This window comes from Phyllobates terribilis, unplaced genomic scaffold (assembly GCF_046119375.1).
Source record: "Phyllobates terribilis strain yellow unplaced genomic scaffold, ASM4611937v1 Scaffold_2__4_contigs__length_985480577, whole genome shotgun sequence".
NCBI lineage: Eukaryota > Metazoa > Chordata > Amphibia > Anura > Dendrobatidae > Phyllobates > Phyllobates terribilis.
In genome coordinates, this window is record NW_027362762.1 from 290,794,529 (window position 1) to 290,820,747 (window position 26,219).

Consider the following 26,219-nt stretch of genomic DNA (forward strand, 5'->3'; position numbering starts at 1 on the left):
GTTTTATTCAGGATGTCAAAAAAAAAACACATTACAGGGTCGCATCGACCCCTTCATCAGGATTAATAACTTCATGATGTTTTTATCCCGATGAAGAGGTCACTCCAACCCTCAAAGGAATCAATGTGGATATTCTGAATATAGATCTTTTATTATTGTATTTCTGTGTAAACTAATCATTATTTGACAGCAGAACAGCCTTAATATTGTCCTGTTCTTTGGTCTCTTCACAACTTCTTTTAATATTGCACAATCTCCCAAAGGGTTTAATGGTGGCTTAATTAAATACCTGTTTGGTACATTGTATGTGTCTATAGTTTGGAACATCTGTCATGATCATTTTCGTTACAAGATCTATGATGATGTTTGCCTAGCTACGTGTTTCTAGCAACCAAAGTAAAATCCCACTTGCAAAAATGTAGAAAAGATAAGTGATTATCAGTTTCCTTTGTTATAACTACCAACAATAACATTTAAAAAACTATCATTGTTGAAGTCTTGGGCTCTGTTCATATTTGAGTTGGAGCTTTGTTCAGAACCATTATCCAAGATCCGACCAAAAATACAAGTAAAAAAAGTGCGGCAGGCATACTGCTTTACTATTTGTTTTCAGGAACAAAACAATGATGGAAACCCTTTGTGACTCACTGGTGGCCATTTAGAGAATAATTTTGAATTTCCGTTAATTTAGTTATTCTGCTCCAGTGAATCCGAACAATAAAATTAGAAACACTGATGGGAACAGCATCTTTATAAACCTCTGTTCACATCTTCATTCTGAGATACGTTTAAGTGGTTTGAATCAATTTCATCATTTCATCATGATTCGCTGTTTTTACTACTAAAGTTCAAAGAAAAAGGAATAAAAAAGATAAAACAGATACCAACAGAAATAGACTTGGGCATATGAGTGGACAACAAAGTCAATTTAATGATGAATAGATGCTCATGAGGAGAACATAGTTTTGCCTGTATACAAGTCACTGGTGCGGCCACACTTAGAATAAGCTGAGCAATTTTTGGGTTCCAGTATATAAGAAGGATATAGTTGAACTAGAGTCAGTGTAGAGAAGACCAACCGTGGTTATTTTGGGAATGGGTGGACTCCAATACCAAGACAGGTTATTAAACTTGGGGTTATTAAATTAGGAAAAACAAATGCTTTGAGGTGATCTTATTACAATGTACAAATATATGAAACGACAGTACAGAGATATTTCTATTGATCTTTTTACCCCTATCTAAAGGAAAGGCGGTTGAATCATATGCATAGACAAAGATTCTTTACTGTAAGAGCAGTGAGATTATAGAACTGAGACATGATGCTGTAATGGTTGATTCACTGAAAAAGTCAATGGAGGGCCTTGTTGCTTTTCCTGAAAAATATAATATTACAGGTTATGAGTACTAGATTTTGTGATGAGATGTTGATCCAAGGAACTTGGAGTACCGGGCAGCTTGATTAGTGCTTACAATAAGGGCTTTGTGATGGCCACTCCAAAAAATTGACTTTGTTATCCTTAAGCCACTTTGTTACCATTTTGACAGTATGCTTCAGGTCATTGTCCATTTGGCAGACCCATTTATGCCCAAGCTTTAACTTCCTGGCTGATGTCTTGAGATGTTACCACATAATCTTTTTTTCTCATGATACCATCTGTTTTGTGAAGTGCACCAGTCCATCCTGCAGCAAAACAACCCCACAACATGATGCTGCCACCCCGGTGTTTCACAGTTGGGATGGTGTTTTTAGGCTTCCAAGCTTCTCCCTTTTTCCTCCAAACATAATGATGGTCATTATGCCCAAAAAGTTCAAGTTTGGTATCAACAGACCACAGGACATGTTTCCAAAAATTAAGATCTGTGTTCCTGTGTGCATTTGCAAACATTAATCTGGCTTTTTTATGTTTCTTTTGGAGTAATGGCTTCTTCCTGGCAGAGTGGCCATTCAGCCCATGTTGATACAGTACTCGTTTCACTGTGGTTATTGACACAATCTTACCAGCTTCCACCATCATCTTCACAAGGTCTTTTGCTTTTGTCCTTGAGTTGATATGCACATGTCGGACCAAAGCACATTCATCTCTGGGACACAGAACCCATCTCCTTCCTGAGCGGTATGATGGCTGGACATTCCCATTTTGTTTGTACTTGCGTATAATTGTTTGTACAGATTAACAAGGCACCTTCAGGTATCTTGAAATTGTACCCAAGCATGAGCCAGACTTGTGCAAGTCCACAATTCTCTTCCTGATATCTTGGCTGATTTCTTTAGAATTTCCCATGATGCTACAAAAAGAAGCAGTGTGTTTCAGGTGTGCATTAAAATACATCCACAGGTGTGTCTCTAATTAACTCAGATGTTGCTCAGAAGCTTCCAAACACATGACATCATCATATGGGCAGTCCAGAATTGTTTAAAGGCATAGTAATCTTAGTGTATGTAAACTTTTGACTTAAAAATGCCTTAAAACATTCTTTTTCTCTCATTATTCTGGCATTTGGCAAATATTAAAAATTATGGTAATCCTAATTGACCTAAAACGGGAAAGGTTTATTCTGATTTCATGTCGGATATTGAGAAAAACATGCATATGTGTCTTTTTATATAGCATATGTAAACTTCTGGTTTCAACTGTATATATAATTATTCTATTTATTATCTTGTCCACACTGCCCAATTTTTCCTTTTATGTGAGTTTTATATTTTTTAAAGAGATGTTTTGCTTCTGTGTAAATTGTTTATAATAAATTTTGGATATATTTTGATAAATTTTGTTTTGTAGTATAATTATTTAATCTGGTGGTAGCTATAGGATTATATATGATCCAGGGAACTTCCCTGATTGCCGTATATTGAGTTGGGAAGGAATTTTTCTCTTGATATGATTTTTTGCCATTCTCTGGACCTTCATGTTATAGGTTGAACTCGATGGACTCATGTCTAGTTTCGAAATCTGTTGATGAAACCTTTGAGTGTTCTGAAACATGTTCTATCAATTGATTGAATTAAAGACAAATTCACCAGAACGTGAGTGTCGGGACCTTATTTTAATCAAATATTCCTCCAGGAGCACCGTCCCGATTCATTGAGTGCTTATCCAACTTTGGATTTACCATCATATCTAATTTCAACCTTAAGAACTATGAAACTATGAAATTAATGTCACTTTGTTAAAAACAAAGATACAAAACCCCAGGCATTTAGAGATACTAAAAAGAATAAATAAAATGTCACATAGTCAAAGATATGTATAGTTAACTGACTAAAGCTTCTCATACACAATACAATCCTCATTCTGCTGACAGCTATCTCTCCCGACTTACCTATCTCCTCGGCCAACCTCGTCTGTGTTCTCCATGACAGAGTTGGTGTCAGACTCCTCTGGGTGTAATTATGTATCCAAGAGAACAAAAGTATCAGCAGTCCGCAATCAGACATACCAGATCCTTCTCTTCCCTGACATCATCCCCTGAGAAAGCGTTTACAATAATACACAAAACATGTCCAGTGACAGGTAAGAGTGGGACACACACATGAAGGGTAATTGGGAACATTGAAACCTTTGTACATTGAATTGTACAGTTATCTAGTGTATTTAAGGGGCATTCCCATCTCCAAGATCCTATCCCAATATGTAGTAGGTGTATTAATAATAATATTAGCAAATATCTTTAATTAGAAACATAGTATAATTCTTCTGATTCTTCTGATCGGCTCTAAACCAAGAGAGATCATGGCAGGGCAGCAGCACAGGTAGTTAGCAACTACCTGCCGATACATGTTTAACCCTATAAGCAAAATAAAAATGTCCAACATAACCCCTTTAATATGTCTGGAATTAAATTATTTAATTTTTATGGCTAGAGTGAATTCTTATTTTCTTTATTTGGATAGTTAGCTGAAGTGGTCATTTAATTCTTGTAGTTGATGAGGGGCATATATATACGTACATGTGTTTAGCTTTGGATATTGAATATGCTTTAGAGTGTAATTAGTATAATAATATGTTGGGTGAGAGTTGAGAGGCCACCATACACATTAGACTGTCGGACCATCTTGCCAATATCGGCGGGTTTGTCCGACTTTAGTTTGATGAATATGGGGACCTTAGCAGTTAAAGGAGATATTAAGGACCTTAAAAAAAATGTGGCTAAGCATTAAAGGCATATAGTTGCCTGTTGTACCCGGCGCCGGTCATTGACTGCTCCTGCCGGAGATTCAGCTGCATCCTGTCAACAGAGAAGTGGTTTCTCTTCCTGTTGACAGGGATGGACTACTGGCATCATACTGATTGACAGACGGCTTCCGTCCATTAAGCAGCAGGGAGCTGACTGTCAATCAGCATGACACCAGTAGTCCCACCCTGTCGACAGGAAAAGAAACAGCCGCTCTGTTGACGTGATATCAGCAGACGACGGAGAATGGCGACGGGCACAACAGGCAGGTAGGTAGAAACTTTCTGCCTTTTAGTTCTTAGCCACATTTTTTTTAAAGTCCCGGATATCCCTTTTAAACTGATTTCTCATTGTTATAGTGTGAATTTAGACAATGCAGAAGGCATTTGGTTGCATAATGGGGTCAAATTAAATAAATGGGTGCTTTTTATACTCACCATGCACTGTAAAAGTTTCCTCTTATTAATACAATGCATTTTCACATTTCTGTAGGTCTGATATTCACTCCTCCCGTGTAGCTCAAAGCAATGGTTAATGGTCTAGCACTGAAGCAGCTAATCTGAAAATGCTAAATTAACTTGACAGGATGGTATTTCCAATTTCTTTTTAATCAACACATTGGATCTGTTGAGTTCCTACAGGATGAATTCTATTAAATATTAATTACCAGGAGTGACTGTGGTTTGTTGTCGTGTTTATAATCCCAGACAGCTTGTAGCACTGCAACACTGATAACAACAAGGCCTCCAAGGAATAGCCACTTCTATATATTGACATGGATCTATTTCTCTTCTATTCAAGTTTTATTTGCTGTAGCATTGAAGAAAATTGCACATTAATCAAAGAAGTACAGATTACTTTTTTTTTTACCTAGGCATAGTCCGTTGAGCATTTAGGTATATAGAAAAACTGATATCTATACTTGGCAGAAGCGAATAAATATCAAGTTGTGCTAAAAATAACTTTACGCCCTACAAGATGAAGCTTAATTTGGAAAAATTGGGAATAAAAATTTAGAAATGAACAGTGGTGAAGCTTAAAAGTGCTGTTCTGGCATAATTTTTATTTTTCACGACATCATGCTTTTGCTCAGTTCCATGCCTTAGCAGCTATCTAAGTGCAACAGAATATGTGCAGTAAAATTAACATGTTAACTGCATACTGCGTAATAATATGGTTATGGTTATTTATGATTTTTTTTATTTTTTACTACTTTTGCACAAGAAAATCACTTTAAAAAAATATATTTTTGAGGGGTCATCATTTTGAGAGAGCCCTATCTATTTAATTTTTCTGAATACAGTGATGTATAATGGTTTGTTTTTGAGTAACTAGCTTTAGTTTGCATTGTTACCACTTTGGGATACATACAATTTTTTTGATGACTATTTATTCATTTATTTATTTTGTGAGGCAAGATGAACCGAAACAGCAATTCTGTCAAATGTTTTATGTTTTTGCACATTAAATTATAAGAGAGTTTTAGGACATGTGCACAGGTTGAGTATTTGGTCAGTTTTACATCAGAATTTGTAAGCTAAAACCAGGAGTGGAACAATCAGAGGAAAAGTATAATAGAAACATGTCACCACTTCTACAGTTTTTACCCACTCCTGGTTTTGGCTTACAAATACTGAGGTAATAAAACCTCACCAAATACTCAACATGTAAACATGGCCTTATAGTATGGGTAATCATGAAGGTAGGACACCCAATATGTGTTGTTTTTTTCAGGTGATTTTTTTTTTACAATTAAGCAGTTTTTTATTTTATTATTAAAGATGGGTATATAAACTGCTCAAAAAAATAAAGGGAACACTTAAACAACAGAATATAACTCTAAGTAAATCAAACTTCTGTGAAATCAAACTGTCCACTTGGAAGCAACACTGATTGACAATCAATTTCACCTGCTGTTGTGCAAATGGAATAGACAATAGATGGAAATTATTGGCAATTATCAAGACACCCTCAATAAAAGGAGTAGTTCTGCAGGTGGGAACCACAGACCACATCTCAGTACCAATGCTTTCTGACTGATGTTTTGGTCACTTTTGAATGTTGGTTGTGCTTTCACACTCGTGGTAGCATGAGACGGACACTACAGTCATGGCCAAAAGTATTGAGAATGAGACAAATAGTAATTTTTTCCTGAATGTCAAAGAGTGATCAGCTTAACAGCAATTACTGTACTTGCAAAGTCAATATTTGCCCAGAAAATGAACTTTAACCCCCAAAACACATTTCAACATCATTGCAGTCCTGCCTTAAAAGGAGCAGCTAACATCGTTTTAGTGATTGATCCATTAACACAGGTGTGGGTGTTGATGAGGACAGGCCTGGCGATCAATCAGTCATGATTAAGTAAGCATGACATCACTGGACACTTTAAAAGGAGGCTGGTTCTTGGTATCATTGTTTCTCTTCAGTTAACCATGGTTATCTCTAAAGAAACACGTGTAGCCATCATTGCACTGCACAAAAATGGCCTAACAGGGAAGAGTATCGCAGCTACAAAGATTGCACCTCAGTCAACAATCTATCGCATCATCAAGAACTTCAAGGAAAGAGCTTCCATTGTTGTCAAAAAGGCTCCAGGGCGCCCAAGAAAGACCAGCAAGCGCCAGGACCGTATCTTAAAACTGTTTCAGCTGTGGGATCGGACTACCAGCAGTGCCGAGCTTGCTCAGGAATGGCAGCAGGCTGGTGTGAGTGCTTCTGCACGCACTGTGAGGCGGAGACTCTTTGAGCAAGGGCTGGTTTCAAGGAGGGCAGCAAAGAAGCCACTTCTCTCCAGAAAAAACATCAGGGACCGACTGATATTCTGCAAAAGGTACAGGGAGTGGACTGCTGAGGACTGGGGCAAAGTCATTTTCTCTGATGAATCCCCTTTTGGATTGTTTGGGACATCTGGAAAACAGCTTATTCGGAGAAGAAGAGGTGAGCGCTACCACTAGTCTTGTCTCATGCCAACTGTAAAGCATCCTGAAACCATTCATGTGTGGGGTTGCTTCTCAGCCAAGGGAATCGGCTCACTCACATTCTTGCCTAAAAACACAGCCATGAATAAAGAATGGTACCAGAATGTCCTCCAAGAGCAACTTCTCCCAACCGTCCAAGAGCAGTTTGGCGCCCAACAATGCCTTTTCCAGCATGATGGAGCACCTTGCCATAAAGCAAAGGTGATAACTAAATGGCTCATGGAACAAAACATAGAGATTTTGGGTCCATGGCCTGGAAACTCCCCAGATCTTAATCCCATTGAGAACTTGTGGTCAATCATCAAGAGACGGGTGGACAAACAAAAACCAACAAATTCTGGCAAAATGCAAGCATTGATTATGCAACAATGGACTGCTATCAGTCAGGATTTGGTCCAAAAGTTGATTGAGAGCATGCCAGGGAGAATTACAGAGGTCTTGAAGAAGAAGGGGCAACACTGCAAATATTGACTTGCTGCATTAACTCATTCTAACTGTCAATATAACCTATTGGTACTCATAATATGATTGCAATTATATTTCTGTATATGATATAAACATCAGACAAACACTAATAAAAACCAGAGGCCAGCAGATCATGTGAAAATATAATTTTGGTGTCATTCTCAAAACTTTTGGCCATGACTGTACAACCCACAGAAGTTGCTCAGGTAGTGCAGCTTATCCAGGATGGCACATCAATATGAGCTGTGGCAAGAAGGTTTGCTGTGTCTGTCAGCATAGTGTCCAGAGGCTGGAGGCGCTACCAGGAGACAGGCCAGTACACCAGGAGACATGGAGGGGCCGTAGAAGGGCAACAACCCAGCAGCAGGACCGCTACCTCCGCCTTTGTGCAGGGAACAACAGAAGGAGCACTGCCAGAGCCCTGCAAAATGACCTCCAGCAGGCCACAAATGTGCATGTGTCTGCACAAACAGTTAGAAACCGGCTCCATGAGGGTGGTATGAGGGCACGATGTCCACAAATGGGGGTTGTGCTCACAGCCCAACACCGTGCAGGACACTTTGCATCTGCCACAGAACACCAGGATTGGCAAAGTCGCAACTGGCGTCCTATGCTCTTCACAGATGAAAGCAGGTCCACACTGAGCACATGTGACAGATGTGACAGAATCTGGAGACGCCATGGAGAGCGATCTGCAACCTGCAACATCCTTTAGCATGACCGGTTTGGCAGTGGGTCTGTAATGGTTTGGGGTGGCATTTCTTTGGGGGGCCGCACAGCCCTCCATATGCTCGCCAGAGGTATCCTGACTGCCATTAGGTACCGAAATGAGATCCTCAGACACCTTGTGAGACCATATGCTGGTGCGGTTGGCCCTAGGTTCCTCCTAATGCAGGACAATGCCAGACCTCATGTGGCTGGAGTGTGTCAGCAGTTTCTGCAAGATGAAGGCATTGAAGCTATGGACTGACCCGCCTGTTCCCCAGACCTGAATGCAATTGAGCACATCTGGGACATCATGTCTCGCTCCATCCACCAATGTCACGTTGCACCATAGACTGTCCAGGAGTTGGTGGATGCTTTAGTCCAGGTCTGGGAGGAGATCCCACAGGAGACCATCCGCAACCTCATCAGGAGCATGCCCAGGAGTTGTAGGGAGGTCATACAGGCACGCGGAGGCCACACACAATACTGAGCCTCATTTTGACTTGTTTAAAGGACATTACATCAAAGTTGGATCAGCCTGTAGTGTGTTTTTCCATTTTAATTTTGGGGGTGACTCCAAATCCAGGCTTTCATTGGTTAATAAATTTGATTTCCATTGATGATTTTTGGGTGATTTTGTTGTCAGCACATTCAACTTTGTACAGAACAAAGTATTCAATGAGAATATTTCATTCATTCAGATCTAGGATATGTTATTTGAGTGTTTCCTTTATTTTTTTGAGCAGTGTATATACAGCAGGTGAAATAAGTATTGAATATTTCACCAATTTTCTAATTAAATATATTTCCAATCTACACAGGCAAAGAGATCAAACCATAGATGTTCACAAATTAAGTTATTTGCAATGAGAAATGACACAGGGAAAAAGTATTTAACACATGAAGAAAGAGAGGTGCAAAAAGCCATGGAAAGTTATGACACCAGGTGAAATGTACCAGTAATTAGAAAGCAAATAATGTCAGCTGGTTCAACTGATGTCATATAAAAAGGTGAATCATTAACAAGGTACCACACAAGAAACATCTCATGATGGGTTAAACCAGTGAACTGTCTCAAGACCTTTGTAACCTTATTATTGCAAAACATACTGATGCCGTTGGTTACAGAAGAATTTCTAAACTACTGAAGGTTCCTGTGAGCCCGGTTGGGGCCATAATCTGGAAGTGGATCACATACAAACTGTCCTTCACAAATTTCAAGTCCACACTCACTGCTCCAAAACAAACCTACTTCTCATCTATCATATCCTCCCTGTCTCACAACCCTAAACCCTCTCCTCTCATCTCATCTGAAAACTTTGCCTTATTCTTCAAGCAGGAGATTGACTACATCAGAGAAAGCTTTGGCCTAAAGTCCCCAGAGACACCTCCTCATAACTACTCAGCCCTCTACCTCCAATACCAGCGTCTCAGACATTACAGAAGATAAACTTTCCTTTCTACTTTCCAAATGATATCTCGCCACCTGATTTTTTATTCTTTTGAATGTTTGTCACACTTAAATGTTTCATATCACACAACAAAAGACAAAGATAACACAAGTAAACACAAAATGTAGTTTTTAAATGAAGGTCTTTATTATTAAGGGAAAAATAAATCCAAACCTACAGGGCCCTGTGTGAAAGTATAGAATCTGAATTATTGTCTATGACATATACTGTATTTTAGGGAAAATAAGCTCTACACAGCTGTATTAAGCCATAATGGCCTCTACTGTTCCATTGCATGCCTCTAATCCCTGTGAGGCAGTGACGGGAATCATATGTGAGGGACGGTATGTTTCTTCTAGAATGTGCATAGAGGCATATTAAACCCGCTGGAGTGCATTGCAGTCACAGAGATAGCTGTGATTGCAGTGCAGAATAAAAGTAAGTTTGGACTTGGTCAAACTAGTTGTCCAAGCCAGATTTGGTAAAACCCGGCACGGGCTTTTATTCTTGGAGTGGACTACAGGAATGGCAGTGGAGCAGTCCACTCCCTCCAGCCTGGATCTTACAGGTGGCTCATGACCACAGTTTCCTGTTTAAAACCTGCAGCAAAGGTTTGGGTGAGTCAGTCTTTGGTTTTGCAGACTTCAGAGCAGGAGGCTCTGTGCCATAGAGGCCTGTGTGAAGGGAACACAGAGCCCAGGACGGCCAAGCTTCTGACACACCTTGGAGTGAAACAGTGGTGCGGTTGCCCCTGGCAACGGTTGTTGTTATATGGACCATTGTGGACAACCCGGATGCGATCCGGAGGATAAAGCTGCCTTCACTGTGTGAGCTTTTGCTAAATAAAGCCGTTTAAGTTGGACTTTCCTTGGGTCACTGCCTCATTACTGCACAGTGTGAACACCGCCACACTACATCCCATAAAGAAGAATATGAAAAATGTATTTCTGTGGGATTGTATGCATTCAGAAAAAAATGTGTCATTCTCCATGGTGGGGCACTGTATGTTTAAAGACATTTTCAAAAAGGATTACTTTTAAGGGAAGCTATTTCAATACATATGGAACTTAATGACACCTGTATGGCATGTATGACAAACTCACATGCATGAACCTCTACATACTGGGATGACAGAAGTAGATCTGATTTAGCAGAATAACACAGAAAAATATATATAACCTATAAACTAATCAAGAACTAGTGTGTGCCTTCACTGCATTTTAAGAAATAATTGTAGTGTTCCTGAAAACATTACGCTAGGTCTGCAAATTAAAGGCAATGGAGGAAAATAATTGTTTTTTTTTGTGTCAAAAAATCAATATGCGTTTCACTATCTATCTTTTTCTAATAGGTTTTGGTTTCCGTAAAATTACTTTGGACATTTAGTAGAAAAAAAGTCAAATATATTTCTTTCTAAAGTCATTCCCCACCAAGATAAAAAAGTCACCAGTATTTATCTCACTGAGGATAATGGTCGTTGTATCTACTATCTGCTCCAAAACAAACCTACTTTTCATCTCTCATATCCATATACATAAAACACATTAATTATTTTCAATTAATCTAATTTTTTTAAATTATTTCTTAACTACATAAATTAATTTAGAACATCCTATATAATATGACTCATCCACTCTTTATTTTTAATTGGAGTGAAGGTTTTATATCTATCAGGTGTTGAATTGTAACGGCTGGTCTTCACAGCAATCCATCTGGAAAGTCTTACAGTCGGTGGGGTGTTAATGATGTAAACAGCAGAGTTAGATTCTTTAATACCAGGTACAGGCAATACAATGCCATCTGAATATCCCTTGCCAATGCCAAAGTTTGTGTTGATGAATACTGTCACAATTTAATGTGCCTTTTTTGACTCATTAAGGTCACTCTTTCACTTTAGGTTTCCTAACTTTGAATTATTTTTTTTTACAAGATATAAATTAATTTAGAAATACCCAGAGAGTTTATGGTAGTTTGTCTATGGGACACAAGCTATTACCCACTGTGACACATTCATTAATCTGTGTTTGGATGCAGAAAAATTGGGAAAAATTTAGATTCCCAAAGGTCCTTTTACTCTAAGCATGAGTTGCTCTAATTTTTAGTTAGAATGGATTGATTTGGAGAACCACATTTTTTCAGTGACTTTCTTATATTCTACTTTTTTCAAAATGTTTCTCCAAACCTGAACACTCAACACTCTAGGTAAAATGAATACACAGTATACTCAGGCAATTCTTTAAATTCATGCATTGCTCATACCACATTCACAAGTCTAAAGGAAAAGCTTTGTACTAGCTGACTCCTGAGGAGGTAACCTTACCTGGCTTCTCCAGAACACAGGATAAAAGAATAAATAGCTCTAGGAAAAATTCCACACTGAAAAGGTGACTTTCTTGTAATCAAAAAGTGTGACTTGTGCTGATATTTAACATATGAAAGCGGCTACCACTTATACTTGTGTATGAACACTTCATATCTTGTTTTCATACATGCTCAGGGGTCACATTCTTTTTTGTTGAACTTTTTTTTCCTTAGGGAAAATGAAATTTATAATTCTTTTAACTACTGCTATATGCTGTTTCAAAAATGTGTATACTGCCTGAACTTTTCTACTAAAAAGATGTAAAACATCTCTAGGATATTTTGATGATCTTCCAAATAAAACTAGCAACCTAATGTACTTCTTAAAGCAGTGAATTTGCTTTTCTGAAAATTTTGACCCTTTAGTTTATAAAGTATTTATTTATGCCCACCTTTATTCTATATTACCATTTCTTTGTGTGTATTGTGTGCCTTTCAAAATACTTGTTATACTTGGTATTTCTAGTATTGATAAAGTGTTAAAAATGAAAGGGCTGCTGCAATTTATCTTTATTCACAACATCAATTTAGTCACGTTAACCAATGGGGCAATTTTTGTACCTTTGTTTTCTCTTCCCCTTCAAAGAGCCAGCACTTATATATTTCTCCTGTTTTTTTTTAAGTAGGCTGAGTTGTAATTTTAAATGACAACATTCCCTTAAAGGGAATCTGTCAGGTGGGCGGGAGAAGGGGTAAATATTCATTAGCAATTTACATACGCATGACTTGCCAGCGTGAGACAATATATTTGTCCAGGGCTTACAGGAACACAACAGGGCTATGTAGAGAAATAAAAGTTACATATCCTTAAAGGGCTGCCTAAGCCCTATTTCAGGATACCATTAGGATACTACACAAAAATCACCTGACAAATTCTTTTTAAATAAATAATGTGCTGAAAAAATGAAAAAAAAATTCCAAGTAGGGTGAAAAGGTGAAAGTAGTGCAATTCTCTTAAAAATGATAAAAATAGCCTAGTACCAAGTCAGTTATCAGGTTTTACTGCTTTTAAAAATGTCAGGACTTTGTAAAAAAATGGTTTGTGTTGCAATATTCTGAGACCTATAATGTATTTTTTCTATTGATGGTACTGTATAATGGCTTTTTTATGGGGCAAGCTGTAGTTTTAGTGATTTTTGGGAGGCAAGATGACGGAAAAACCTCAATGCTGATAGAGTAAAGTTTTACAGATACAATGATACCAAATTATTTATTTCTTTTTTCAAGTTTTCAATTTCTCTATGTTTGGAATGGGAAAGGGGGGATTTGATCTTTTGTTTGTTTAGATTGTGAATATTTTAAAAAAAGTTAACTTTTTTTTCTTTTTAATAATATTGAAGGGGCTAGCAAGATTTCTGCCAATTAGTAAAATGAATGGGGCCCTGGTTCCAGTGAGTTCATTCATGTACAGTGGATCATTCATCCATATGTGCGTTGACATGTTTTCAGCCTGATTTGTATATGGTTTCTACACTAGATTTCTCATGACTAAAAACATTGGCACTCTTAGAAAAAAATTTTTTTTAGACAACTAGTGCCTACTAGGGATGAGTGAACCTAAACGTAAAAGTTCAGGGTTCGTACCAGAAAGTTAGTGTCCAGTGCTAATTGCCGAACATGGACTTCTCCTGGAAGTCCGTTGCAATGTTCAGAGTTCCGGGGGAAGTCCGTTGCAGAGAGAGATTGTTTTCCAGCTCGAAAGTTCTGCTCTCCATTGTTTTCAGGTTCTGGTTCAAGTTCAGGTAAATTTCTGGTACCAGAACCAAATGTACACACCCATACTGTACTGTCATATTTATAAAACATGCTGACAGTTTCCCTTTAAATTATTGAATACACTTGTCACTTTGAGAATATGAACAGTCTTTTTCGAAACTTTCCAATATGCCTGCACTATGCTACTGGTCAGAGCACTCCAGTATTTTACCATGAGCAGAAAGTTGTTATCTATTAAACTACGTGAGGATATTTTGATTTAGGATTTATGTGTGGTACTAGAAACGATTGATTCAACTTTAAAACTCATTCACATGAGAGTTTAATATCTCACTTTGATAAATTGCCCCAGATATTTATATATCCTCCACTGTACCTTTGCATAATTTTAATTTCACATGGGGCCTTACAGAAGCTTTTTTTCTCTGTCAAATTTCATACAAATTCATCACAAAAATGCATATTCCACAGAAGCATGTACGGTAAGATGTGTTGACTATATGGCTCCAAAGCAAATATCTGTGCTGAATCTGGGCATGGACACATAGGCTCGATGCACAGGACTCTGCCATGTGCATGAACGCATAAGCTAATAAAGCAGTTGGGATTTAGTCTTACTAAAACTGCTCATGGTAAATGACTTTCATTTCAGGTAGGTGCCAAATGACAATAGATGACTTGAGCCACCTTTAATTTGCCGATGTCAGAAATGATTAATTAGGAAAAGTAATCCCAGCAGCACAGTGAAAGGTAATGCTAACAAAGTCATACAGTACATGTCATACATGCGAGAAACCCACTGTCAATGAGAACGTGAGTTCTAAATAAATGTTTTGATCAGGGTGATTTATATTAAATGCCAAAGGCGACATTGATGCATCAATTTATAGTCACCAAAGTCACCTCTCTATCTTAGACAGGGCGCAGAAAAAGCCTTTGGTCTTAGATACTTTGTTGTAGCCTTTTCTTCTACTCATTCATTTCTGTAAGAAAAAAGGAACTGAAATGGTAGGAAACCCCCCGCTGATTTCTAGCAGATAAAGTTTTGACAATCAGTTTCTTGTAACCAATGATGTAACTCCACAAACAGTATATAGCTATAGGAAAAGTAATATCTATTGTATTGTCAATATAAGCCTGTAAGGATTTGGGACATATTACATATATAACTATTGATTTCTAATATATTTAGCAGGAATATGATTATAACTTCCTAGCCTCATGATGTACTATAGTGTCTTCTGCTCCAGGCTGCTAATGCACATTATTAAGCCACAGTGGTGGAGCAGGCACAGGAGGTACAGTGGGTGTCGGGATGGGACAGGCACAGGAGAAACAGTGGGTGCTGTGATGGGTTAAGCACAGGAGATACATTGGGTGTCGTGATGGAGCAGGCACAGGAGAAACAGAGGGTGCTGTGATGAGGCAACCACAGGAGATACATTTGGTGTCGTGATGGGGCAGACACAGGAGATACAGTGGGTGTCATGATGGAACAGGCACAGGAGGTACATTGGGTACTGTGATGGGGCAGGCACAGGAGATACATTGGGTGTCGTGACTTATTATATGAGCAATCAGAAAGTCACAGTCAAGTCTTATAGTGGGAGAAAAATAAATAATCCTACCTGAAAAATGTATTACAAAAACACAAAAGTGATGGAAATCCCTTGGGGAAAAGGAGAGAAATATGTGGCGCTATCTAAGCATAGTAGATTAGTATAATGGGTCAGGTGAGAAATGAATGGGTGCTCACCTGAATGGGTTGTGCTAACTTAGGCACAACACCAGGAGTAGTTTGCACAGGTGCAATTGGGTGCAGCCGACCTGGTATGCTGTCGGAAGTTCATCCAGTGGAGTTCCAGCAGTGCGTAATTGCAGTGAAAGACCCAGATGATTGTCACTACCACAGTAGGGAATTCATAAAAATGGAGTATTGACAAAAATATTTTCAAATTATACATTTTTTAAATTAAAAACAGAAATAAAAACAACGCATTTTGGCTGCAGTGCAGACAGCCTTTTCTCAGGTGCCTAGAGGTGAAATGGAAATCTGGACTCATTTATAAATCTCCTCGATTGGAATGGGTGGAGTTATTAATTAGAAAAAAAGCACACAGCATATAAAAAAAGCAATTATTCTTAACAATTTACACCCTGAACACATCAAAAATTCATTATATACAGTACTGACCAAAAGTTTGGACACACCTTCTCATTTAAAGATTTTTCTGTATTTTCATGACTATGAAAATTGTACATTCACACTGAAGGCATCAAAACTATGACTTAACGCATGTGGAATTATATACTTAACAAAAAAGTGTGAAACAACTGAAAATATGTCTTATATTCTAGGTTCTTCAATGTAGCCACCTTTTGCTTTGATGACTGCTTTGCACACTCTTGGCATTCTCTTGATGAGCTTCTAGAGGTAGTCACTGGAAATGGTCTTCCAACAATCTTGAAGGAGTTCCCAAAGATGCTTAGCACTTGTTGGCCCTTTTGCCTTCACTCTGCGGTCCAACTCACCCCAAACCATTTCGATTGTGTTCAGGTCTGGTGACTGTGGAGGATAGGTCATCTGGCGTAGCACCCCATCACTCTCCTTCTTGGTCAAATAGCCCTTACACAGCCTGGTGGTGTGTTTGGGGTCATTGTCCTGTTGAAAAATAAATGATGGTCCAACTAAACGCAAACCGGATGGAATAGCATGCCGCTGCAAGATGCTGTGGTAGCCATACTGGTTCAGTGTGCCTTCAATTTTGAATAAATCCCCAACAGTGTCACCAGCAAAGCACCCCCACACCATCACACCTCCTCCTCCATGCTTCACGGTGGGAACCAGGCATGTAGAGTCCATCTGTTCACCTTTTCTGCGTCGCACAAAGACACTGTGGTTGGAACCAAAGATCTCAAATTTGGACTCATCAGACCAAAGCACAGATTTCCACTGGTTTAATGTCCATTCCTTGTGTTCTTTAGCCAAACAAGTTTCTTCTGCTTGTTGCCTGTCCTTAGCAGTGGTTTCCTAGCAGCTATTTGACCATGAAGGCCTGCTGCACAAAGTCTCCTCTTAACAGTTGTTGAAGAGATGTGTCTGCTGCTAGAACTCTGTGTGGCATTGACCTGGTCCTAATCTGAGCTACTGTTAACCTGCGATTTCTGAGGCTGGTGACTCGGATAAACTTATCCTCAGAAGCAGAGGTGACTATTGGTCTTTCTTTCTTTGTAGCGTTTGATGGTTTTTGCAACTGCACTTGGGGACACTTTCAAAGTTTTCCCAATTTTTCTCACTGGCTGACCTTCATTTCGTAAAGTAATGATGGCCACTCATTTTTCTTTACTTAGCTTCTTTTTTCTTGCCATAATACAAATTCTAACAGTCTATTCAGTAGGACTATCACCTGTGTATTCACCAGACTTCTGCACAACACAACTGATGGTCCCAACCCCATTTATAAGGCAAGAAATCCCACTTATTAAACCTGACAGGGCACACCTGTGAAGTGAAAACCATTTCTGGTGACTACCTCTTGAAGCTCATCAAGAGAATGCCAAGAGTGTGCAAAGCAGTCATCAAAGCAAAAGGTGGCTACTTTGAAGAACCTAGAATATAAGACATATTTTCAGTTGTTTCACAGTTTTTTGTTAAGTATATAATTCCACATGTGTTAATTCATAGTTTTGATGCCTTCAGTGTGAATGTACAATTTTTATAGTCATGAAAATACAGAAAAATCTTTAAATGAGAAGGTGTGTCCAAACTTTTGGTCTGTACTGTATGACCTCATGGAAAGGGAAGCGTAAGGAGCGCTAAAATAACCCAAAAATGTAGTGTACATTTAAGTACTAGCCCGTAGAAAAGGATGAGCTGAAGCAGTAATCGCTCCAGATATAATTACTTGTCAGCACAAGGTCCACATGACAGCAACAATTATCCCAAGCAGACAGTGTCATGCATATAGTGAAAAAAAAGGTTTAGCAACAAAGAAACGCTATTCCATGATATAATGAAAGTTCCTCTGGAAGCTCAAAGGGCTCAAACAACTAAGGAAAGCGTTGTTCATTCAAACTCCTCTTCATAGAGAAGCGATGTAGATAAGTATCTTTGAGAGAATAGAACAGCATTATAAAAGGATATGGATATACACACTAAACTTGCTCTACTATATCATTTATACCATCGGGATATAGACTTTGTAATTTATAGATTCAATAAGATTCTTTGGATTTTAATGTTTTCTTTCTATTTGATATTTCACTACTTATCTGTTCTTAGGGGTGTAACTTTGATTACATCCAAATTCTTCCCATATTTAATAGCAAGATGGCATGAAAGACTTTGCTTGAAAAAAACATTTTTAGTATTATGTCTGTGTCCATTCATAAGAGACCATAATGTTTGTGTTGTGTGGCCAACATATTGAAGACCGCAAATGCAATTAATCACACAAATGATGTAATCAGAATTGCTTGATAAACTGTGAGTAATACTAAAAACTTCACTTATTGGATGTTATTTGTTTAGAACCATGATCAGTAATTTTGCAACAGCAACACTTTTTTATCCCACATCTGGTGACTCCTCTATTCACACTAGATGATATGTCTATTTTTGTTGTTTGTTTTTTTGATTTGCTCGTTCGTAATTAGCTTGGTGCAATCATACTTTTAACAGTGATACCCCTACAGAACATAATATTTGGTTCTCCAGGAATGAGCCCTTTTAGAATCGGGTCTTTTTTTAGGAAGTACCAATATTTTTTGAGAATTTTTCTAATAGTCTGATTGCCTTTGTTATAGATTGTAGCAAAGTTATATTCCAATAGTTATCTTCATTGTGTTCTTTTTTTAGGATTTCTTTTATTATTATTACTAACTAAACAATCATTTTGAGTTATTTCAAACATTTTTTGGAATGCTGTCTCTATTATTGTTTTAGGGTACCTTTTCTCAGAAAACCTTTTCTTCAATATATCTGATTGGCTCACATAATCTTCTGTTAAAATACAATTTCTACTGATGTGGTGAAATTCGTAATTGAAAAGTGTCTACAAAATGTCAAACTATGGACAAAAGAATTCAAATCAAGAAACAAATGAAAATCATTCGTACTTTGGGAAAGACAAAGATTTAGACCTTTACTCAAAAGAACAAGCTCTCATTGATTCAGAATATAATTAGAAAGGTTGAAGATCTTTATAGTTAGTGGACTTTCCTTATAGGACTTGTGCGATTTTCTATTGCATTTGCTCCCTCCTCGCTTTCCTTTAGCCTTTCTTTGCATTTTCTAATAGTGGAAGGGAGTAATGGGGCAAAATCATTCTTTATCATATTCTGATTCAGAGGTGCATATCTGAGGAGAGGAGGACAATGGTGGGTGTTCTGATTCCTTGGCACATGTGGAGAGTGAGGTGGAAGATAACGTGTGGGTCCCAATTTTAAAAAAGAAATATGAGAGGAGGTGCTGGAGGGAGAAGGGGAGGGATTTGAGGTGATGATGAGTGTAAAATGACCATCGTTTGGGTGGAAGATTGATAGGAGTAATCATGGAGAGTAAGTTCACTCAAATCAAGTGGGTGTTCCGTGGAATCAACTGTAGGGGATTTGGGAGAAAGTAACTGAGCTGGCAGTGAAAAAGAAGTGGTCAAAAGAGCAGAGAAACAAGGATTGGGAGCAAGAAAGGCAGATTTGGAAAGGAAGGGGATTGGGACAGAGAGGGAAGAAGGGGGATTGGTAAATGACATGGAAAGACTGACTGTGAGTGGAGGATGTGAATCGGTGAGAGGTTGAGTGATGGTAGTTGTCAGAGGTTTTTTGTGGGAGCAATGTGTGGTAGTAGTAATATTATTGTTGTTATTGATAATATGTGATGTGGATCGGGTGTTCCAAAGGGTTTTGGACCGTACTGAAGGAGAATTTGAATGATTGTGTAAAGTATGACGTGATAAGGTAGTTTGAGTTTTAGGGTAGTCCTCATTTGAAAAAGACTGATCAAGATGGGAATGTGCAATATTACCTCGATGAGATAAAGAATTGCATTTTAGTTTGCTAGCTTTTTTTTCCACTTATTCTTTCTCAAATATTTTAAGTCTCGATATAACATTTTTATTTAGATCTTCAAAAATGGGTAATAATATTTATCTAAATCAGATAACAAAGTTTCACACTGTTATGTCGCATTGGAAGCTATTATACTGCGCTTAGTTATTAAAATTCTAATTAGACCTAAGGAGCATGTATCTAAATAGTCATTCCACTCAGTAGTGAATATTTTATCATCAGGGAAGGTAGATGATATATTGATTTTTAAACCTTTTGGTGCCTTTTTTGTATACAGATTTTCAAGAAATCACCATTTGATGTCTTATTTCTAAATTCATACTTTTTTCAAATTGAAGAAAAAGTGTGATTTTCTTACAAATCTCAATATCACCATTAACAGATTCTGCCCTCTCTTTTAGTCATCAGTCTAAAAGATCCAACTAGAGATGTAATTAAGTCCTCCCTGGATTGTAAATGTGTAGAACTGTATTCCATTCTGGCTTTCAAACTGCTCACAACTTTGCTAGGAGATCCTCCCGATTACTGGAGAGACCAAAGAAATCGTCCAGCAGAAATTACACAAAAGTGATGGAAATCCCTTGGGGAAAAGGAGAAAAATATATAGTGCTAACTAAGCATAGTAGATTAGTATAATGAGTCAGGTGAGAAATGAATGTGTGCTCACGTGAATGGGTTGTGCTAACTGAGCTTCCTTAGCAAATTTCTTTATATCATGGAATAGCCTTTCTTTCTTGCTAAATCTTTTTTTCACTGTTTATGACACTGTCTGTTTGGGATAATTATTGCTGTCATGTGGACCTTGTGCTGACAAGTAATTATATCTGCAGTGATAACTTCTTCAGCTCATCCTTTTCTACGAGAAATGTAAAATACATTTTTGGGTTTTTTTAGCGTTTCTTGCTCTTTCCATGAGGTCATATATAATGGATTTTTGATGTGTTCAGGATGTAAACTGTTGAGAACAATTGTTTTTATTATATGCTGTGTGTTATTTTGCTAATGAATGACTCCACTCATCCCAACCAAGGAGATGTATAAATGAGTCCACATCTCCATTTCATCTCCAGGTACCCGAGGAAGGCTGTCAGCAGCTGAAACGTGTTGTATTTTTATTTCTGTTCTTAATAAAAAAATGTTTTTATCATTTGGAGATATTTTTGTCAATACTCCAATTTAATCAGATCATTACTGTGAGAGTGCCAATCACCTGGGTCTTTCACTGTATAAAAATGTATAAAAAATGTAAAAAAAAAAAAAGTTTAAAATTGCAAACAAATTAATTAAATCAATTGGGCCATATGTGGAATCTGGTAATACTAAACATATTTAAGTCTGCAGATAAGAGTAGTGCTATAGTTCATCAGCTTCTTCACCTGGTGAAAGAGTTCTCAGAATACTCCCAAACTCCAAAAGTTGGCTTTCCAGCTATCGGGCATACAACATATGGCATTAACTGTGGACTGGATGAGTCATACAAAGTTTAGGTTGGAATGCCTTCTTCATTATACACTATACAAATAATCAGTCTCTAATTTTGAGTATCGTGCAATAACATTTTCATGCAGTCGCCTACATAAGTACTACCATCACAATACACTACAATAATAATATACTGTTCAATAGTAGTGACACACCACAGTCAAACAGTACCAACATATAATGTCCCAATACATAATGTAACCTAATAACAGGAATATACAATATTTATAGCAATGATATCCATGATTGTTTAAAGCCTCAGGTACCAAACCATCTGTGATGCCCACTTTTAGTAGGGGCATCTGATGTGCCCTATGCAACTGCACAAGTGGCACACGACAAAAGTTGCTTCTGACTAATGTAAACTATGGTGTTTGAACAGGGTTGTTTAATCATATACAGTATAAATTCTCATGAGAATGTCATCTGCTTTTTTAATCTTTCATGTAATACCCATCTAGCCAAGCAGAAATATGTTCTACTCCTTGTAGCTGAATCCAGAACCTTTCACAGCAATTCATAACAGTAACTCAGTTTTGCTGCATACAGATAGACTCCTGATTTATAATGAAATATATTTGGTTTTACTGAAAGGAACATTTTCACAACTCGCAAGTTATCTTGAGTTATTGAAAGCATAGCTGGTGCTGACTAAGATATGCAATAGAAGCAATGTGAACAGAATGCAGATAATCTGTACCAGGAGCAGTGAAACATTTTTACCACTTTCTGTGGTCACATGAAAAGCAGAAAGTCCTTGTTTGTTCTATTGTGGGGAACAATCATCCTTATGTATATCATATATTATATATAGAGGATTATGACATCTACAAGAGATTCATTTGCTCTCCGTTTTCTTAAGAATAAAGATAAATTCTTACCCTGTTGAAAAAGCCAAGGTTTGGAGCCGAAAATCAGCAAAAATAGAGGATAGGAAATTCTGAAAAATCTTAGGGTGGATTTTGTACAAGCTTTACATATGAAGTAGAGCTAAGTTTGTTATTAAACGCTCTTTTGTAAATTTTATATCATAATATCTCAAAATAAAGACAAGTCATTATACCTTCCTGCAGTCCTATGTAAAACCACAGATGATAAGTTGCAATATTTGGATTACTTGGAAGACTCATACTTCTGCACCCCACAAATTTATATAATCTACATTTCAGCTTTGGATAAGGGGCAGTAACATCTGTAATAGTAAATAAATTCAATAATAATAATGAATTACGCATTATTCTAAAGATGGTATCGCGGCGCGGTAGCCACCAGCAGGGTACTCATCTCCCTTTATGCCCCGGCGCGCTATATGGAAGTGTGGGTCCTGGCTAGGTATGTGGCAAAAGAATGAGGGGTCGCTCACTGTTTTGTAGTGGGTGCTCAGAAGAAAAAATATGTATACTCTGTATCAAGAAAACTTCGGCACTCCAATAATTATGCTTGAAAGAGTTTTAAATTTTATTTACATATGCCCCTTGTTACACAAGACAGGGCGTGAGCCCAAAGTAATGAAAAACAGACCAACGTTTCGACCTTTAGGACGGTCTTTCTCAGGGTCATCACTAGGTATAAACAAACGAATAATTAATGCAAAAATCCATATACAATGAATTCCATTATATAATATGTGAACAGCAGGAGAGCGAAAATACATGGATATAATGGAGTCTAAATATAGTGTATGCACCAAAATTGTGCATACACTATATTTAGTGGAGTGCCAAAGTTTTCTTGATATTAGGTATGTGGACTTGTGCTGTGAGGGCCCTTTGCCTGTGTAGGCTGCAGGTAGCCAGTGGTGTGGGATGGCCAGGATCATAGGTTACACAGTTCAATAAAGGACAGTGTCATTCCAACATAGAGTCTTTACTGAACGATAATTTGATAACGGTTTTGTACAAGGAATAGCGGGTACAAAGTATTTTTCTCGTTTCCTCTAAATATTACAGCATTCTCCTTCACACAGTATCATTCCTCTGTAGTCTACTCCAGAGCTAGCGAGGCACACTGTTTCACCCTACTTTGCCACAACCTAGCTTCACCACCACAATCCTTATTAGTGAGTCTCTGCTCGCTAAGCAGTTCTGCATCATATTCATGCCCTGGATCTACCGCTCAGGACCCCCACTAGTCCAATGAAACTCAGTCCTGTTTAGGCCCGTTACATCTGGCCTTGCAAGCTCTGGGGTTTGTGACTTGGCGTCCTATCCACGGACCCTTCTCTGGCTCACCACTGACACCGGCCTTGCAGCATCTCACCGTTTCTGCCACCGGGTTCCTGAGGGAGGGACCCTGCTTCCTGCTATTACGCTCCATCAGCGCCGCAATCCCCCACTGCTGGGGTACCCCCTTCTCCCACCCAGGGCCCGCAGCATTGCTCCACTTCTGCCGCCAAAGTCTTCCTGAGGGAACCTGTCTCCTGTGACCCCTGCTCCACCGCCACCCCAGGTAAGATACCTATTCAGACTATAAGATGGACCTCCATCTTATACAAAATATTTTTTTCCTATATTCCATCAGAAAAATTTGGGGTGCGTCTTATGGTTGGGTGCATCTTATAGTCCGAAAAATACGGTAATTTCCTGAATACACAGGGTGACGGCAATCCAATTGTGTTCTGAATAATCTGTAATAGATTTTTCAGTGCGCATAGGCTGCTGTGGACAGCACAAAAGGTCATTTCACTCCCTTAATGAGCATTTTGATCGTTCGTCAGTTGAACAGCTGCCTGTTTACATTGCAGGACTATTGTGAACGAGCGTTCCTAATTTTTCCATGTAAATGCAGCTTGAGTCTTTCATTGTAGCCTGCTAGATGCAATCCCTTAAATCTATTGTGTGAGTCAAGACCAAGCATCAGAATACCATGTAATGTCTTCAGATGAAAACCCTTTCCATCACATGTTTCAGCCATCACATGATCAATATACTGAAGCTGCCATCTGCTACTGTAGAAACAAGGCAATGAGGGATGACTTGATGGGCATATGCTGACAAGCCAGCTTTTTCTCTAAAATGACAATGGTGGAAAATTAGAATGTAAACCAGCCACTGCGACTAAGATATTCATACGTCTTGTGGAGCCCTGCATCAAAACATGATCTGCTTGAAGTAAAAATCTCAGGTTGTACTTGATTTTGATTCTATCTGCAGCCTTTTATGGAGCAGAAGGAGCTGAGCAGATTGATTGATAGTTTTGTGAGAATTTATTGAATATGTTTATGAATTTATACAGTAGGAAGAATGACACTGATTAGCATCCCTCCATGTATGAGTATTCCAACAGAGACAGATGTCAATCACTGCTTAGGACCACCCACTGGACTCATTAAACCACAATGAGCATGGAGTTAAATTAAAAATTTACAATCTTCTCCCCACAGAACTATATATTGATCTCATCAGTTACTCCTGGGTTTAAAACATTCTTGCCCCAAGACATTAACACTGACATTTCGTATGCCTATCTTAATGAGGCAATATAAATGGAAGAGAAAAATGGCTTCCAGAAATATAGAAATTTCCCCCCAAATTTTTTTATTCGTAGAAAAATAGTTCAAAACAGTTCAGGTAATGAAATGAGATTCAATGGACAAATCACATCATAGAATCCAGCTACGCGATTCGAGCATGTTGCTATGCTCTTTGTCAAAGCTTTGAGCTTTGACAAAGAGCATAGCAACATGCTCGAAATGCGTAGCTGAATTCTATGATGTGATTTGTCCATCGAATCTCATGTCATTCTATATTTCTGGAAGCCGTTTTTTTCTTCCATTTATATTGCTTCTCTTACGTGAGACCACACATTACCAGGCTTCCCTGCACCAGGAGCATGTGAGAACCATGTGAGCTGAATTATTTTATCCTTTATCTTAATGAGGGGCAATCAGGAATAAGCCGAATTCATTAAGTGGTACACACCAATTAATGAGTTTGACAAATCTTATTAGTGGTGTGCGCCTTGCTAGAAATATTGCTCCAGTCTGAGACTGGAGTAACATTTCTGGTGTAAGAAATGCCACTTTTGATAAATTTGAATAGGCATGCATTCCTGGTTCTCTGCAGCTTTACTCATTTTGGTGACGCTACTTCAAACTACTGTGAAAACACCAGAAGTCTGAAAGTTTTTGCACAACTTTTTTTGCACTGCAATAAACACTTTAATGTATCGGCCCCTCTGTCTTTAGATAGGATAGGTAGGAAGTTTAGCATGACAGTTTTACTTTCCATGACAATAATAGGAATCAATATTATTTTTTTTGTTGGAGTTATTTTCTCTCCAGAGTTTTAATATTTTACTCTCCTTATAGATATACATGTATTTACATTAAAAAAAACTAAATTTGAAATAATAATTGGGTAAAATTTTTAAATGGATTTTCCAATTTTTAAATATATTTTCCAAAATATTAAAGTCAATTGTTACTTACCTTCGCCAGCTCCAGCAACACCTCCTCACCGCTACTCTCGTCTTTGTTGATAGGCTTTAGGGAGCTAGTAATGCAACACTACTAGTACACCATATATTATAGCATATACAGTATATCATAGGTTAAGCTACAGGGAGCATACAGAAGGATGAGTTAGCCTGCATAAAAAAGGATTTATGTAAAAATCTAGGCCAAACGGTAGAAAGTGCACTACATTATGAGGCCACTTACATAAATAACATCAGGGGTCCTTGAGTAACTTTGAACCCTTATTGCCATCTCACCTACTGTATAATATGTTTCTCCTGGAAGCAGTGATCTCAGTGGTGGTGTAGTTGTCTTCAAACAAATGTCAACTATACCCCTACTTAACACAAATTCACC

At 38.1% G+C, this 26,219-nt stretch overlaps 1 protein-coding gene across 1 annotated transcript in view; it reads left to right on the forward strand.

Moving 5' to 3' along the window:
• Window positions 1–26,219, forward strand: part of HS6ST3 (heparan sulfate 6-O-sulfotransferase 3) — a 1,156,051-nt gene that overhangs the window by 255,106 nt on the left and 874,726 nt on the right. The window lies entirely within an intron of this gene.